The sequence below is a fragment of the Canis lupus genome, chromosome 12 (genome assembly GCF_003254725.2).
Source record: "Canis lupus dingo isolate Sandy chromosome 12, ASM325472v2, whole genome shotgun sequence".
In the NCBI taxonomy this organism is placed as follows: Eukaryota; Metazoa; Chordata; class Mammalia; order Carnivora; family Canidae; genus Canis; species Canis lupus.
The window spans coordinates 18575881-18592702 of NC_064254.1; the positions used below are offsets into that span (position 1 = coordinate 18575881).

Sequence of the window (16822 nt, forward strand, 5' to 3'; positions counted from 1 at the left end):
GTACAGTGAACAGTCACATTTGATAAATACATAAGGAAAGTATAATAGGAACATTTGGCTATTCCCAAGGTGATCCAATAAACCCCAGTATCTAGAGTTTCCAAACAGAGAGTGGCATGATTCAAAAGTGTCCATCCCATCGACATCACAAAAATGGTCATACAGTTACTCACTTAAGGAATCTGCTCTGTTCAACAGTGTGCTTATGTCTTTAAATTAATACTCATTATAGGAAATATCTACACTATTCAAGTAAATGTAACAGAGCCTGAGGAACCACGGCATGGCCTAATCTGTCTTGATTAAAACATACTGTCCAAAGTTTGTATATCAATAATAGCAGCAACACAAAACAACAACACACAGCCTCCCTCATTAAAAAATATTGGAAAGAAGCAAAGTCTTGAAAGAGATAAAAGGATAGAGGGATCATACATCCAGAAGCAACTGCATCACGCCAGGCCTCTGGTCAATGACACTTTATAAATGAATTGGAAGTCCTAATTCTGCTTTAGTTTAGAAATCTGATTATCCTAGAGCTTGTAAGAAATCAGCTTTAATCCTCTTTTAAATGTCATTCAACAGGTTCTCTGTTGTACGTGGGATGCAAATGAATTTCTCTTATCAGATCTTTTCTAATTCATTTTCCTTCCACAGGACATTCTCAGAAATAATTTAAGACTGGACTCTGAAAATTGTTCCAATCTTGAATAACATATGTTTGAAGCATATTGTCTCTCCAATCAGCAAATCACTCCTGAATCATTATTCAAAAGCAGAAATCCTAGTTACTCTACATGAAAATTAAACATAAAATTTTTCTGACATATTATGTCCACATCTAAGGGGCTCTCTGTGTATTTCAGTGTCAGCTCAAGATGAAATTTTAAAATCCCAGCATTGTCTACTATATTCAAAATACACCAGATTTTCTTGTTATCCTTACAATTGTAGTCAAGATCGCAAGGATTTTGGGGATGTAACTCAAGTTTTGCCTTTTTCAGATAGAGAAAAATAATACTAGCAGTGACTCCTCAGACAAATCAAAAGGAAAAAGATCATTGAAATGGAGTCCAAGTTCTAGTTTCAGGCCCAAATCTGTAAGATAACGTGGGAAAAGCTCCATCTTTGTAAATTATTTTATGTTGGAAAACAAATTTTGCTTTTGTTTTGATAATTAGGTCCTTTAAAGAGGCATAGCTGCTTAAATGTGCCATTAAACAGTATGAATTATATATATAATATGTTCGGTCTAAAACTAAATCCACATAGTTGTTGAATCTAATTTGGAGATTTAAGATGAGATTTATTAAGTGTTATTAACCATGTGTGGACCTTCTAAGAAAGGCTTGGTATGTGTGATTTGTATTTCTCTTGTTGCTTAGAATGTAGACAATTACACATGTTAAATGATTTAATTTACCTTACACCAATGTTACCTTTTTGATCTTTAAATAAGTTATTCATCATTGAAGATCAATATTACATTTAGAGTTAGGAGGATGTCAGTAATTGTCAGTATCTTTTACCTCTAAGATAGAGCTTTTTTTATATCATCCAGTCATTTTATCATTATATATGTATATACTAGATTTTATTATTTATAAAATACAGATGCAAAATGTATAACCATGTGAAATTAACATGTGTGATTCCCAGTATTTTAATCCTAGTTCTGTATTTTAGGAATTCCCTATTTTGTAGTCCTGTTAGGGGGGAAAACCTGTCCCTTGCTGGAGAGCGAAGAACTAGAAATCTGGATACTTGTTTTTTTTGGCCTGTTACAGCTAAGCAAGATCCATGAACTAGGACTGGTCAATCAGACATAACTCTTCTAGGTCTGATTCCCAGAGCTTCTAGCAGAACAAACCTTGGAAGTGGTGGAGAATGCATGTTGGAGGTGGTAATAACGGTTCAGGATAGCCTCCAGTGCACAAAAAGCAGGGGTAATCTTGCCTTCAACAGAATGGTTCTAGACATTATTTATGTCTGAGGTTCACACTTCTTGGCTCCTTTACCTTGCCTTTTCTCCAACTTAATTTATTCAATCTTCTGGTTACTCAGTGAGCCACTCAAAATCTTTTCAATAACTCCTTTCTGCATAATTAGCTAAAATCTATTTGGGTCGCTTATGACAAGGAATTTGAGTAGTCACACAATCCTGTGAATAATGGAAAAATTGGGCTTTGCTGGAAAGATATCAAGGTATGAAATATGTTAGCTGTGGTACCTGGCAATGATTGAGGGAACTATGGCATACAATCTTCTGGTCTTAATTACCTTAATAAAATAGTAATAGTTGGTCATCTAGCATTAAACTAAATAAGTAGTGGATAGCTCTCCCCTGACATACTTCTTCCACCATTATTTACTGAGCTCAGGAGGCCACTGGAAGCCTGCCTATCTGTTCTATTAAGTAATGAGGTAGATTTTAGGTAAAGATTTAAAATACATTCCTAAAATTATATTCTGTCTATCAACACTGCCCCACTCCTACCTCTAAAAATAGACTATAAAAATCCTATGCTTGTTTTTCTCAATTAGCTTCCTTTGGGAACAAAAAGATTATTCTCTACCCTTCTATGCCCTTCTCTGTACCCCACAGTAGGCTCACCTTGTAATCTGAACTCTGTAGCCATTATTTTTTCCCTTTGGATTGCTCAATGGGTGGCAACAATGGCACAATGTCTTCAGCAGAAACTGTTGCTCAGCTCCTCTTCAGAGCCCCCTTCTATCTGACTCAGCTCTCACCAGTCTCTGATAACACTATTTCCTTGATTTTCCCCTTTGATCTTAACAGTAGTCTCCTATTATTATGTCTACTGATTGTTTTCCCTAGGGTAACTCAACATCCTTCATTCCTTTAACCCTAGTGACATCTCTAGAAATAGTCCTTCATGAAAGTCTCATTATTTGAATCATCTTAGCTGAATTTTTTTTTCCCACCATAACCCTGACTGACTTGGCAGTCCGAAGATAGAGGCTAGATCTTAATCACCTTTTAATCCCAATGATCAGCAATATGACTATCACACACAAAGTTCTCAGAATATGTTGATGGGTCTGAACTAAGCATACAAGGAACGCTCCCAGACTGGTTCCATATTTAGACTATATATGTCTGCTTTACAGTGAGTTCCCAAAATCTATTTCATTGTCACTCCTAGGACTCTTCCCATTGTGTCTGGACCTGGGGTGCTGGAGTAAAACAGCATGGAATTTGAAGTTAAGCAGATGGATCTGTGTAATCTTAGAAAAATCATTTAATTTTTCTCAATCATTTAAATTCTCAGAAATAAAACTGACGTTAAAAGTCCAAATTGATTATTTTATAGGCTAAACTGTTGTACCAAATAAAAATAAAAATACAATAGCTTTTATAAGAGTAGTTTATTTCTCTTGCACATAATAGTCCACATACAAAGTGGCTTGCAGTGTGGAGCAATTTGTTCAGTATGGTCATTTAGAGCAAGGTTTTTGTCATCTTGTTGTTCTTTTAAACATGGGATAGTGTTTTCCTCTGCTTGATAGAAGCTGATTGATGACTACCATACAAGTGGCTAAGCAAGAATATGGAAAATGTACAATTTCCTTTAAAAATGTTTTCTTCTTTTTCCATTTTTTATTGTAGTAGGATACACATAACAAGATTTAGTATCGTAACCCTTTCAAGCTTACATTTCAGTGGTATTAACTGCATTCATATTGTATAATCATCATCATCTATCTCCAAAATATTCATCTTTCAAAACTAAAACTCTAGACCCATTATATCATAATTCCTCATGACCTCCTCCCCCAGCCTCTAGTAACCATCATTCTACTTTCTGAAACTATGACTTCTTCTCCTTTCCCTTCTCCTCCTCCTCTTCTCCTTCTGTTGTTGTTGTTGTTGTTGTTGTTGTTGTTGTTGTTGTTGTTTTCCAGATTCCATATATAAGTGAAATCATACAGTATCTCTCTTTCCATGTCTGGCTTATTTTACTTAGCATCATGTCTTCCAGGTTTATCATGTTGTCACAAATGGCAGCAGGATTTCCTTCTTTTTTAAGGCTGAATAATACTCCATTATATACATATAAGATTAATACAATAGTTTTAATTTGAACAATAATGGAAGTAATAAAAATCCATATCTATACACTAAAAAAAACTATATAAAACCTAATAAACCTAACAAAAATCCATATATATGTATGTATATATACACTTTTACACATACACACATACACACACACACACACACACCACAATTTCTTCATCAATTCATCTGTTAGGTTGTTTCCATATCTTGCTATTTTGAATAATGCTGCAGTAAACAGGAAATTATATGTATCTCCTTCAGGTAGGATTTTATTTACTCTGGATATACACCCAGAAATGGCATTGTTGGATCATATGGTAGTTCTATTTTTACTCTTCTGAGGAAACTCCATGCTATTTTTCATAATAGCTATACCAGTGGCCCTGTGTGTATCTGTGTGTGTGTTTTTGCTTGACAAGATTCTAAGAAAATGAAACAATCTCAGACTCTGGAGTCAAATAGTTAGGCTTAAATCCTGACTCATATCTTTATCATACAGGTTGTGTTGGGCGAGTGACTTAATCTCTTTAAGCCATTTCCTCATGTATGAATTTTGGAAAACAATAATGAATACTGCATAGAATTTTGGTGATAAATAAAAAGACAATATATATAAAATAGCACAGTATCTAGAACATAATATGTGCCAAACCAATCACTATTAAGAACTGCATTTCTAGGATGCCTGGGTGGCGCGGTGGTTGAACCTCTTCGGCTCAGGGCGCGATTTCAGGTCCTGGGATCGAGTCCCGCATTGGGCTCCCTGCAGGGAGCCTGCTTCTCCTGTCTCTGCCTCTCTGTGTGTGTCTCTCATGAATAAATAAATTTAAAATATTAAAAAAAAAAAAGAACTGCATTTCTGCGGAGGCTGAATAAGGCAAAGATAGGTCTGTTTATTTCGCAAGAAAGGCAGGTCGGAGTGGGATACCATGGCAGTCAGTTGTTAGACCAAATAGCTTACAAGTAGTATTAAACCTCATAAAGATAGTCATATTGTTATGTTCACCTTCACTTAGGCTGAAGATGGCATAGGACTTTAATATATCTAGTGGAGGGATCCCTGGGTGGCGCAGCGGTTTGGCGCCTGCCTTTGGCCCAGGGCGTGATCCTGGAGACCCGGGATCGAATCCCACATCAGGCTCCCAGTGCATGGAGCCTGCTTCTCTCTCTGTCTGTCTCTCTCTCTCTGTGACTATCATAAATAAATAAAAATTTAAAAAATAATAATAATAATATATCTAGTGGAGGACATCAAAGGAAAGAGAAACACAGAAAGTGCAAAAATAAGATGAAATAAAAAATGACCATCTTGAACCATAAAATTTTGTCTGGAGGATATTACAAAACTCTAGCATCACTTATTTCTTCTTCCCCACTTTAACACTTTTTTATAATACTATAGGAATTCTTAGGCTGAACAAGAAAATAAAAAGCTCCAAAGCTTTTAGCCAAAGCAGTGTGCCTGGGTGGCTCAGTTGGTTAAGTGTCCGACTCTTGATTTTGGCTCAGGTCATGATCTCAGGGTTGTGAGATCAGGCCTGACTTTGTTCTGCACTGGGCGTGGAACCTGCTTTAGATTCTCTCTTCCTTTCCCTCTGCATCTCCACACCAACTCCCATTTTCTATTTTAAAAAAAAGGGGGAGGCTCCAAAGCAAGAATCTCAGCCCACAGACAGTATGGAAGCCTTTTTAGTTTTGTAATTCATGCCATATCTCTTCCACAGCATTCCGTTAGCTAAAAAGAATAACTAAAATCAACTTAGATTCAAGGATAAGCAACACACACAAACACGCACACACTTCTTGATGGAGACCATAATTAATTTTGCAGACAAGTTTTAAAACCTCTATATGGTGTATGATTATATTTTTGGACTCAGGTCCTAAGTGGTTATACTATGTATTCTGGGCTTATGCTGAATTTACCACATACTTTGAAATTTAAGACTACAGCTCAAACAGTATTTAAACAAAGCCATTATATGGCACATAGTATATATTTTTTAGATTATTATAGCACCCATTACCCTAAATTCTCTTTCCGGAATTTGTAAATAAATATGTATCAAATGTAACAGACAGAATATATTAGAAAAAAAGTGTTTGTCATAGCAAGAACTTTCTCAAAATGATTGTTAAAAATACAAATTAGATGTAAATGCTATGTATTTTTGTAGACAACAGATGATATTAAATAGTCCTGTAGATGTTTCCCCAAAACTCCCCTCCCTAGAATTACCAGTGCATTAGAAATGATGTACTTGCTGAAAAGCAGTATCCTTAACTTATTTTTTTTAAGATTTTATTTATTTATTCATGAAAGACACAGAGAGTAAGGAGTGAGAGAGACACAGGCAGAGGGAGAAGCAGGCTCCATGCAGGGAGCCAGACATGGGACTCGATTCCGGGTCTCCAAGATCACGCCCTGGGCTGAAGGTGGCGCTAAACCGCTGAGCCACCCAGGCTGCCCAGGATCCTTAACTTAAAAGCTCGTACAATCAATTTTATGGTTCACATATTTGAATTATCATTATTTTGATTAGGATTTATTAATCCTAATTCACTCCAGATCACATCTAATTTCTGACTCTGTGGTACTCTATTTGCTAGATTATTGCTTTAGAAAAACTCAATTTATTGTTCAATGACAAGAATATTATCTTTATTTAAGGAAGATTAAATAGAGCTGGTCTGAAAATTATCTGATGTAAGCAAAATTCACCAAACTTGACTCTAGCCTTGGTTTGTTATGATATGATCCACACTTCTACCCTAAAGTAATTCTCTTATCCAGTTATCATCCAAGCAGTCCCATGGGAAGTTGGGGTTTATACTTTGAATGCAAGTATCATTTCCCTCCTTAGAGCAAAGTAAACATAGATTTTCCTGAAAGAGAAAGGCTTAAAGAAGAAAATAGAAATGATACCCATGTTCTAATATAAAAGTGGGAAAAAATTATCTGTCAAACAAGAGTTAGAGGTTGAAAATGTGAATACATTATTATGATTCTGTAACTTTGATTTTTAATGATGTATATCAATGCTTAAGCTATGACCATATTGTTTTAGAATGTCCCTCTCCACCAAGTCCCAGAAAACTAACCTAAACCCATCTGCCCCAGATCATGATGTCATATTGGTTATATTTTGACATTCATATAATTGATTTTGCATTCTTAACTTTCTTAATATGTGAATATGATTTCCTCAACTGGATTGTAAGTTCCTCAAATTCTGAAAATTATGCTTTATACACTTTTTAATGCCTTCCTTCCTATCTAATGAGGTATTGAGTATAAATAAAATAAGTGTTTACATAGTTTTTTGGATTTAATTAAATTTTTGAGAAGTAACATGTGTAATTTATATCTAACAGAGGGCAAAATACTAGGTTTGAATACCACAATCAGTTTAATTTTGTATAATAAGTCTCTTCAAACAAAACAAAACTTTGATGATAAATAAATCATCCTGACCCTGATTAGCTATTAAAAAAGCAATAATAGGGATGCCTGGGTGGCTCAGCAGTTAAGCGCCTGCCTTCAGCTCAGGGTGTGATCCTGGAGTCGAGAGATCAAGTCCCACATCGGGCTCTCTGCATGGAGCCTGCTTCTCCCTCTGCCTATGTCTCTGCCTCTCCCTCTCTGTGTCTCTCAAGAATAAATAAAATCTTTTTTAAAAAGCAATAATAATCTTTTACATTTTGACAAAGAATTAATTATTCAATAATAATACAAATAAAGGCGATGGGAATGAAAATAACAGATAAACCATACATTGTCAGAGAAAATAAGTAAAAGCTGAAATAATCTGATGATTTCAGCTCTGATTGTTGACCAAAATTTCCATATTATTTACCTATATTTGAAACAAACTAAAAAGAGGGACTCAAAGAAGACATCTTTTTTTAAGATTTTTTTTTAAGTAATCTCTGCACCCAATGTGGGGCTTGCACTCATAACCTGGAGATCAAGAGTTATATCCTCCTCCAACCGAGCCAGTCAGGCACCCCAAAGAATACACATTTTAACTTTAAAAAAAGTCACAATAGGACATGCAATGAAAATTATAGAAGTTGAAGATGTTCAGTTAAACTCATTGAAGGTCAAAACATGAGGAAATCTTAGATGCCTGATTTACCTCCTTAACATAAGAGATGAGGATCAAAGACCAAAAGATTTGCTATGAGTGTGAAAATCAGTGACTGAACCAGGAATAGAAAAAACACCTCACTCTCTGTAAGTCTGCTTTTTACCACAAAGTGCACTTTTTGCCACAATAGAGAGAAATTCATTCAACTATCATGTATAACAATGCACACTGGCCCAATTATAAATGCTATTATTTTGAACATCCCTAAAAACCTTCTATTCCAAGGAATGCCTCAAATTGACTATTTATCTTCTTTTCTCACCACCTGCACAATGTATCAGTAGAGTCTTTACTGCTAACCAATTGTCTGTGTCATATAGTATGTCACAGACAGAGGAAAACCCCAATTGAAGTGGACTCTTCCAATCTGAGGCTATCTTTCATCAGTAGATAAAATTTGCACAATCAAATGTTGATTTCATAGTCAAATATCTTGTTGTATTCTTAAAAATGAATTCTACTAATTTTTTAAATGCATTTAAACACAATAGTTTGTATTCCATGAGCATTCTGGCAAAAGAAAGCAAGAATTAACCCAAATTAAGGGCTTCTTTCATTAATTTGGGATGTGTCCCAAATATGTAATCAGAAAATAATTTCAGAAAATATAATATGAGTAAAAACCAGCAGAGTGCTCACACAGAGTAGTTAATCAATGAACATGTATTTAATGAATAAAATTATTTTTCTAGATGCTATTAGAGTTTTGATCCCTTTTGCCTGGGGACTTACTGTCCAGTAAAATTAGAAGAACCATGTAACAAAAATAAGTAGGAGCACCAAAAGGTAAATTATCAGGGCCAGATGTAGATGCATAATACAGACAACAATGCATGCTCCAGTAGTTCAGTGAAAGAAGAAATGTTTGGCAGGGGGTGGGGACAAGGATGGCTCATATAACTGGACTGGATGTTGTTGCTACAACAGAAATGTCTCAGAAGAAAATAAGAATGATTCTGCAATTAAATCCTTTGAAAGTTGTTTCGCTGTTTCCATATAGACAGCTTTTGAATGCAATATGTAGGACAGCTTACCCAACTGAAGTGCAAAAATCCTTTTCAAAAAACGCATTTTCCTTATTACCTGAGGATCAAATAATAAATAATAATAATAAATGCAGCTTGAGGAGGAAAAGCCACACTCCCATTTATTCTTTTTGGTGTTTTACCTTAAAAGAAGCTTTGATATTTTTATACATCAGTCAGCATCCAGCTCATTTCCGTGCTGGTGTGTTAACCTTCTCCCTCTGGACACTTGGGATATTAATATTATCCTCTGTAACAATCAGCAGAAGAAATAAAGCATTTACACAAATACTGCAAATTAGATTAAACTGCAGTTCTGATGTAACCCTGTGACATACAGTTTCTTGCGAATTAAGCCAAATGTACAAGCATTTAATGACTAATCCTTTTAGGTATTTTAATGCCCACATGAAGATTTATTGAGGAGAAAGGGAAAGCATATGCGGTTTTCCGTTAGAGCCTGCCTGCGGGCGGAGGATTGAGCAGATTGGCTTTTTTTAATTAATATTTCAGTTCTTTGTGTTTTGGCGGGCAGGTTGCACGTGGTCCTGGTACTGAACGGACAGCTCCTTTCTCTTAGGCTGTGCGCTGGGGGCTAGCAGTCTATGTGGGCAGTGGCAGACCCTGGAGAGAGAGGAGAGAAAAAGAGGGCTAGAGATGAAATCAAGTGCTGACTCCCCCCTCTTCCTTATACCCCACACAGCCATAGGCTGGCCTCCTCCAGAAATTAACCTACTGATCTATATTGGTAAAATTAGTTATACTAGAAGGCTTCTCCGTTCAGCCACAAAAGAGGAGGAGAAAGCTTGTCAGACCCTCCTCCCTCCCCTGGGCTTACTACAAACAACTTTTCTGATGCTAGGAGGAAACCTTTGAAGATAAAGGCAAGTTCGCCTACACTTTAGGAATCCCTCCTGCAGATGGGAGGATTCTAACTAATGAAATCTCCAGGATCACATTTGTTTTTAATGTTATAAAACCTTGTTAAATAAAGTAATACATGCCTGTGTGTATGTATGCATATGTACGTATATGAGTAGATACATATGAGTGTGCATGTATATACGAGTATGTACATGTGTGTATATAGGAAAGATGGAAATAGATGCATAGATATAGATGGACATAGAGCCTGATCAACCAAATTAAAAATATCAATGATCTTGAAAAGTTTCTTTTATTTATGCTAATTGCATATTACTTTCAAACAGAATCTGAACTTTGTTTTAAAGTTCATCGGGGTATAAGAAAAAGATGTAAACAATTGTGAGCTATTGGTAACCACACATCACATTCATTTAAGTACCTTGTAACATTAAAATGTTTTCACAGAAATATGAGCTGGAGAATTTAAGGATCTTTTTGATGCTATGTTCAACATCAGTGCTTATATCCTCCAAAATAAGTCTCCAAAATAAAATACGTTAGGTGTATATCAAATGTATCACACATTTTTGTTAAGCTAAGACCTAAAACATGCATTTCTACTTACATTTCTTCCCATATGGGAGATGTAACTATTGCTGCTCATTTGTAGTTCTCCCCTTCTTCTGAGAATATGGGAAGATGATATTCTCTCCTTGCCCTGTAGTTTACCACAGCCACGTGACTATATCTGGTCAGTGTGTTTCTGAGACAAAAACTGTATTTACTTGTGCCAGAACCCCCAGACTCCTTCCCAACATAATCTTATGGTAATGCAGAGATAAAGATCTCACCAGATCCCTGAGCCTCCCTATGGAGAATAGCTGCCCTGGTGAGGTGTCCAAATCCCCAGTGAATTGTATGTATGTTTGAGGGAAATAAACTTTTGCTATGTTAAGCCACAGATATTTGGAAACTATTCGTTATCACAGTGCAGCATGTCCTAAGCTGACTAATAAGCTCCTTTAAAGAAAAAAAAAAATAGTAAGTTTCCCTAGTTTCCTTTAAAGAAAAAAAAAATTCAAGTTTCCCTTGAATTGTCAATGATTGACCTTTCTTGGGACATTATAAACCAGTGCTGTTCAACATAAACAAAATGCAGGTTACATAAGTCATTTTAAATATTCTAGTAGCTATATTTCATAAATATATGAAAGTAAGGTGTGTATTTTATACTTACAGCACATCTCAATTTGGACTAACTTTGTTCCAAATTGCCAATGCCCTCTAGCAAAAATGACCAAACACACACTTGTAGTTGAAGAAACTATAGGGAGTCGTGGAACATCTTGATAAAGAGAGTTAAATATAACAATCTATCACAGGATTTGAACTTAGGCTGGGTGATTTTAGGAATGGCCCAAGGAAGTAGAGGTTCACACTGGACTGAGTATTCTTAGGAAAAGGGAAATTTTTTTTTTTTGTTTTTTGTTTTACACTGAGGGAAGACTAAAGCAAAAGCTCTAATTAGTAAAGAAGCAGCAGTCACTCACATCAGCCAGGAAAGGAGGATATTGGGTATTTTCATGTGTGAACAACATTCATGTCTGTGTTGATTACAGAGTAGTCTTATTTTCATGTAAATCTGTCATGGTCACAGAGTGGCCCTGTGTGATGTTGATGTTCTGTGAGATGGTTTGTATTTAACAGAACACCAAGACCTCACTGGGAGTGAGGCCAGTCTGTAGCAACACCATGGCCTAACTGATAACGCTAGTTCAACTCCTGGATGTCAGAGCCATTTGAGGGGTATGGGATTGGGAGGAGGTAGTTTAGTTTAGTTTTTTCTCAAGGTGCTTGTATTAGTCTGCTAGGGCTGCCATAACAAAATATCACAGACTGGGAGGCTTAAACAACTGAAATTTATTCTCTTACAGTTCTGGAGGCTGGAGTCCAAGATCCAGGGGTCAGCATGTTTGGTTTCTTCAAAGCCTTTCTCCTTGTCTTGCAGATGGCCACCTTCTTGCTGTGTCCTTACATGGTCTTTCCTCTATGGGTACATATTTCTGGTTCCTGCTCCTCTTCTTAGAAGGACATGAGTCATATTAGATTAGGGCCTTGCTCTTATGACCTCACGCAACCTTAATTACCTCCTTAAAGGCCCCCATCTCCAAATATATAGTCACATTTGGGGTTAGGGCTTCAATATATGACTTTTGGAGGGAACAATTCCATCTATAATGGTACTCCGTAGCCACATGTAGCTAAGCATAAGACAGTACAATTATAGACAATTTGAAATTGATTGTGTCTATTTACTAGAGACTCACATTGGCTGGGGACATTTCTCAGTAGAATAAAAAAAATTTTTTCAAGTTTCATCATTAAAAGGAACTCTGGATTTTTTTGGGTCCCTCTTTTCATTATGTCCTTTCCTTATTATGTAATGAACTGACTTCATGGTAAAGAGGTCTGTAATTAGGTTTAAAGATGACCCAACTTTTCACATTAGGGTGGGGTTCCATAAGCAGTTAAATAAAGTGTGTGAAACATCTCCCTATCCTTTAACATTTCCTAATTTCCAGTCAATGAATCACTTCTTGAGAATAGATTTTATAGTGTCATAAGAACCCTAATTCTGTCATTCCAAGCCAGTGAAGCAGCATTCTTCCAATCTAGCAAGAGTTACAAAAGAGCCTATGTTTCATGCTAGATATACCATCTTGGGAAGGGACAGGATGAACTTCCTATACTTATTTCGCAAGAGGCCAATAGTCTTATTTTTCTGTGGAAATATGAGTAGGTTCCTTGTTCTATGGAAAATCACAAATTTTGAAGTGATCTTCGGTTTGTTGATTTTGAAAAGGGAAAAAAATATGTTAGCATGAACAATTTGAAATCCCAGACCTTTTATAATAATCCTTTTGAATTACTTTGGCCACCATGATCTACATAATGATGGTAAATAAGTACATTATCAAGGTATACAATTTTTACATCTTGAGAATTTTGAATTTTGCTGTCAACTGTGCCTGAGACACACTTGACCTTGTAAACGAAAAGTACATTAAAATGATGTCTCTCTAACATTCTGCATTACTACTACTACTCTATTGCTGGAGTCCAGATAATTAATGCAAGAGCTTCCTCCTCTAACTCAAAACTGGATGTGCCAGTGCAGAGCATCTGCATGTACTTAGTTTTGTCACCATCTAAATCTTAGCATTCAGATTGGAACACACTCCTAAAAGACTAATGCTGTTTCAACGTATTTAACTAGGGAAAGAAACCTGTTCTCTTTAACTGCTGGCACATAAATATATAAGAAGTAGATAGTGTTCAATCATACAAAGAGCCTTACACTGTATTATTTATCAGAATGTCTACATTCATTACAGATATTTCTAATATGTGGTGCATATTTAATACATCACAGTCTATACCTGTTTCCAGTGTCTTATACTAGAGAGAAGTCTCAATGCTAGATTTAGTCTCTAATTTTCCAAAAGCAGGGCTTGAGCAGTGTTATTCTTACATCTGAAGATTTTCATTAACCCACGCCATCCCCACTTCACTGAACTTAAAATGGACATTCTATGACATATTCTGTTCTCAGACAGATTGAGAGGATACTCCCAAGGGGATGAGACTCCAAGAATCATTAGATGAGTTGTCTTCTTTTCTGCAGTAACTTCTTCAGTAAAGATATTTTATCTAAGGACAGAGAGAAAGAAAGGAAGTGAGTGATTGAGAGCAGGAAAAAAAAAGTTAATAGTAAGAGGATAACCAAAGGGCAGCCGTGGTGATCGGGTATTTCTGGAATGGCTACTTCCATCCTTTGCAGAGAACACTGAGAGACAGAGGGGATTCAGGAGGATGCCTATAACTTTTCATAACACCAGAATGGAGAAGAGGCCTGAGCAAAGTTGTCCCTTCTGAATCTAGACTTCAAAAAGATAGTACTCTGACATGAAAACCAGTAGAAATGTTTACTATGAAGACAGACAAGCTAGAATGGAGTGTTGGAAAGGATGGGCCATGGAAGAGAAGCAATCCTGTTCATCACTAGTAGGATTGATACAAACCCATGGAAGGATTGGCCAAACCAATCATTTTAAAGTGCATTATCAATTACAAAGTTGATTCATTTATATTCACCCCCACTTATTATAAACTGACCATGAAAGAGGGCAGAGTAGTTAAGTGACTTGCCTGATGTCACAGAGCCAATCAGCAGCAGAATCTATGCATCCTTTGCCTTCCTCTACTTGCTCAAAGGGAAATCAAAAGAGATAAATTTATCCTGGCAATTGTCTTTTGTCCATATGATGCCCATAACCAGAAGTGACTTGGGGAGAAGGGGCATTACCTCATGCAACCAAAAATGGCAGGGCCAAAGTAGGAAAAAAAATTCTAATGGAATGTCCTGTTAGGTAAGATATGTAATAAAGCAGACTGGTACACATTTCTGGACAATGTCCCTGAACATTCCAGGCAGCAGACAGATAGTAGGAAACAAAGCAATGAGGTAAATATGGATGGACCAGGAGTTTCAAAACAAAACTATTCAAGGGTAAGTAAAAGACAGACGTGAGGTCTAAACAGCATGCACAGAGCGTGGAGATTCGGCAAGATTACATAATGAAGTCAAGAAAGTGTAAAGGCAAACAGTAGCACAGCCAAGTTGAAGAATAAAGGGCGATTGCACCAGAGATTAAGATAAATAAAATAATAAGGCATTGTTCCAGTACATAAGGAAGAAAAGGTCAATGGAAAAATAAAGGGGACCTCTGAGAGGCTTGCTGGGGTAATTGACAGAAGAGGAAGACAAAGCTCTTTCAGTTAAAAAAAAAAAAAAAAAGTAACTGGAGGCCTTGATTGCCTCAAAGCTCCTCAAGGCTGCTAGCAGGGAGAAGAGGCAGGGGCTTAGGGTCAGCAACCAGACACATCAACACAGGTCAGTTAGAAGGTAGGCAGTAAGATATGTACTAGGGTGACCAGAACTTGAAGTATTACAAGTGAAGAAGCACACACACTGTCTCAGGCCCCATGTCACTGAGAAGATGCCCAAAACATGGAAGTAAAAGAGAGATAGAAGCCTGTGGACATTGGAAGGGAGGATTCCTAAACCAGGACAGAATTCCAGCAGGGCATAAGGGGCCCTGGGACAAAAATGGGGGCAGGAAAGGAGGAAGAGATGAAGAAGAGTGGAAGGGAAGGAGAAAGGGAGGGAGAGGGAGAGAAGGAAGGGAAGAAAGAGAGAAGAGAGGAAGAAATGAAACTCAAAATTTTAAAAGACCAGAAAGTTAGTTAATCCTGGAGCAAAAACTCAAAATATTTAGCCATAAAGGAAAAGGAATTGAGGTGTGAGGAAGAAGGACTGAGCTATCCATTTTCTGGATCCTGGGTGAGAGATTTTGGATGGAGTGGATGAAAGCCTCTGAGTCCTACCTCCAGCCCTGGCTTTGTCACATGCTTAGCTGTGTGACTTCAGCAAAGGGTAGGACCGGATGACCTCCTACGTCTCCCCCAGCTGGATTTTCTTTGGTGCCATCTGTCCAAGGGCTGCAAAAACCAACTCTAGGGAAGCAAGTGTGCCCTGCTAATAATGTCTTTCTTCAGTTACCTCCGTAGGAACCCCTCTCCTTCCAAACAATAATACCCAACATTTCTTAAGAGCTTCCCTCGTTCCAGGTTGATAATAATAATTATTATTATTATTATTATTATCTATTCCTTAGCTTATCAGGACACTGAGGTTCAATTGAATATATACATCGTGAGGCTCAAATGAATATATATACATTCATATATATTTACTATATATATTCATATATATATATATATATATATATATATATATATATTCATTTGAGCCTCACAGTGTCCTGATAAGCTAAGTGTTCACAGTCTTTCCCATTTCACAGGGGAGAAAATTAAGTCACTGGCTGAGGTAGGATCGGGATTGAAGCCCCAGGCCCTGTGGTTACAGGGGTTGCAAGTGGGTCCTGGAATCTAGCGCTGGATCCAGAGAGGCAGTCACCACCCTTCTGGGGGAGCAGGTGCTGAAGAACTGGCGGGATCCTCAGGCCGCCCTCGTGGCCTGGCTCCTGGCTCCTGGCTCCAGGTGCGTTCGGCACCCCGCAGGCCGGGGCCACTGACCCCCAGGGACCGTGACCGAGGGGTCAGGGCAGGGGTCAGGCTCTGGAAGCCTGGCACACAGTCACCACCAGAGAAGAGAGGGGTGAGATCAAAGAGGCTGGATTTGGGGCCTCGGGAGTCCGGAAGGCATCAAGTTGGCACATCTCCTGCTGCAAAAGAAACCTGGCCCCGGCCTCCAGGTGGATGGTTTCTGTCAGGCGTCTAGAATGGAATGGAGAAGAGGGAATGAATACAAAGGAGGCAATTAAAACTCTGGGAAAGTTTCGATGCAACAGCGCGAGCCAGATGTAACAGTAGGACACCTTGGCGATCACTCCTACCGTTTTAAGCCTCACTTTCTCGAGGCTTGCCTACCTGCTGGGGGGCGGGAGAGTCTGCAGCAACCGCCAAGGGCTTCTGTCTCCCCCACCCCGGGGAGGGGCACTTACACCTCGTTACCTCCACCTAATATTAGTACGCAGAGACCTACCTCAGAGGGTTGTTGTCAGGATAAAACGACACGATGCTTGCTTGTAAGGAGCCTGACGATAGGGGAT

The 16822-nt window shown here is 37.7% G+C and overlaps 1 long non-coding RNA gene across 1 annotated transcript; it reads right to left on the bottom strand.

Moving 5' to 3' along the window:
* Positions 1-9660: 9660 nt before the first annotated feature.
* LOC112641205 (uncharacterized) lies at positions 9661-14792 on the bottom strand. Its single transcript, XR_003124549.3, has 3 exons — positions 13660-14792; positions 12060-12208; positions 9661-9884 (listed from the first exon to the last, which is right to left on the bottom strand). It is a non-coding gene; the product is annotated as an uncharacterized LOC112641205 (long non-coding RNA).
* Positions 14793-16822: the final 2030 nt, after the last annotated feature.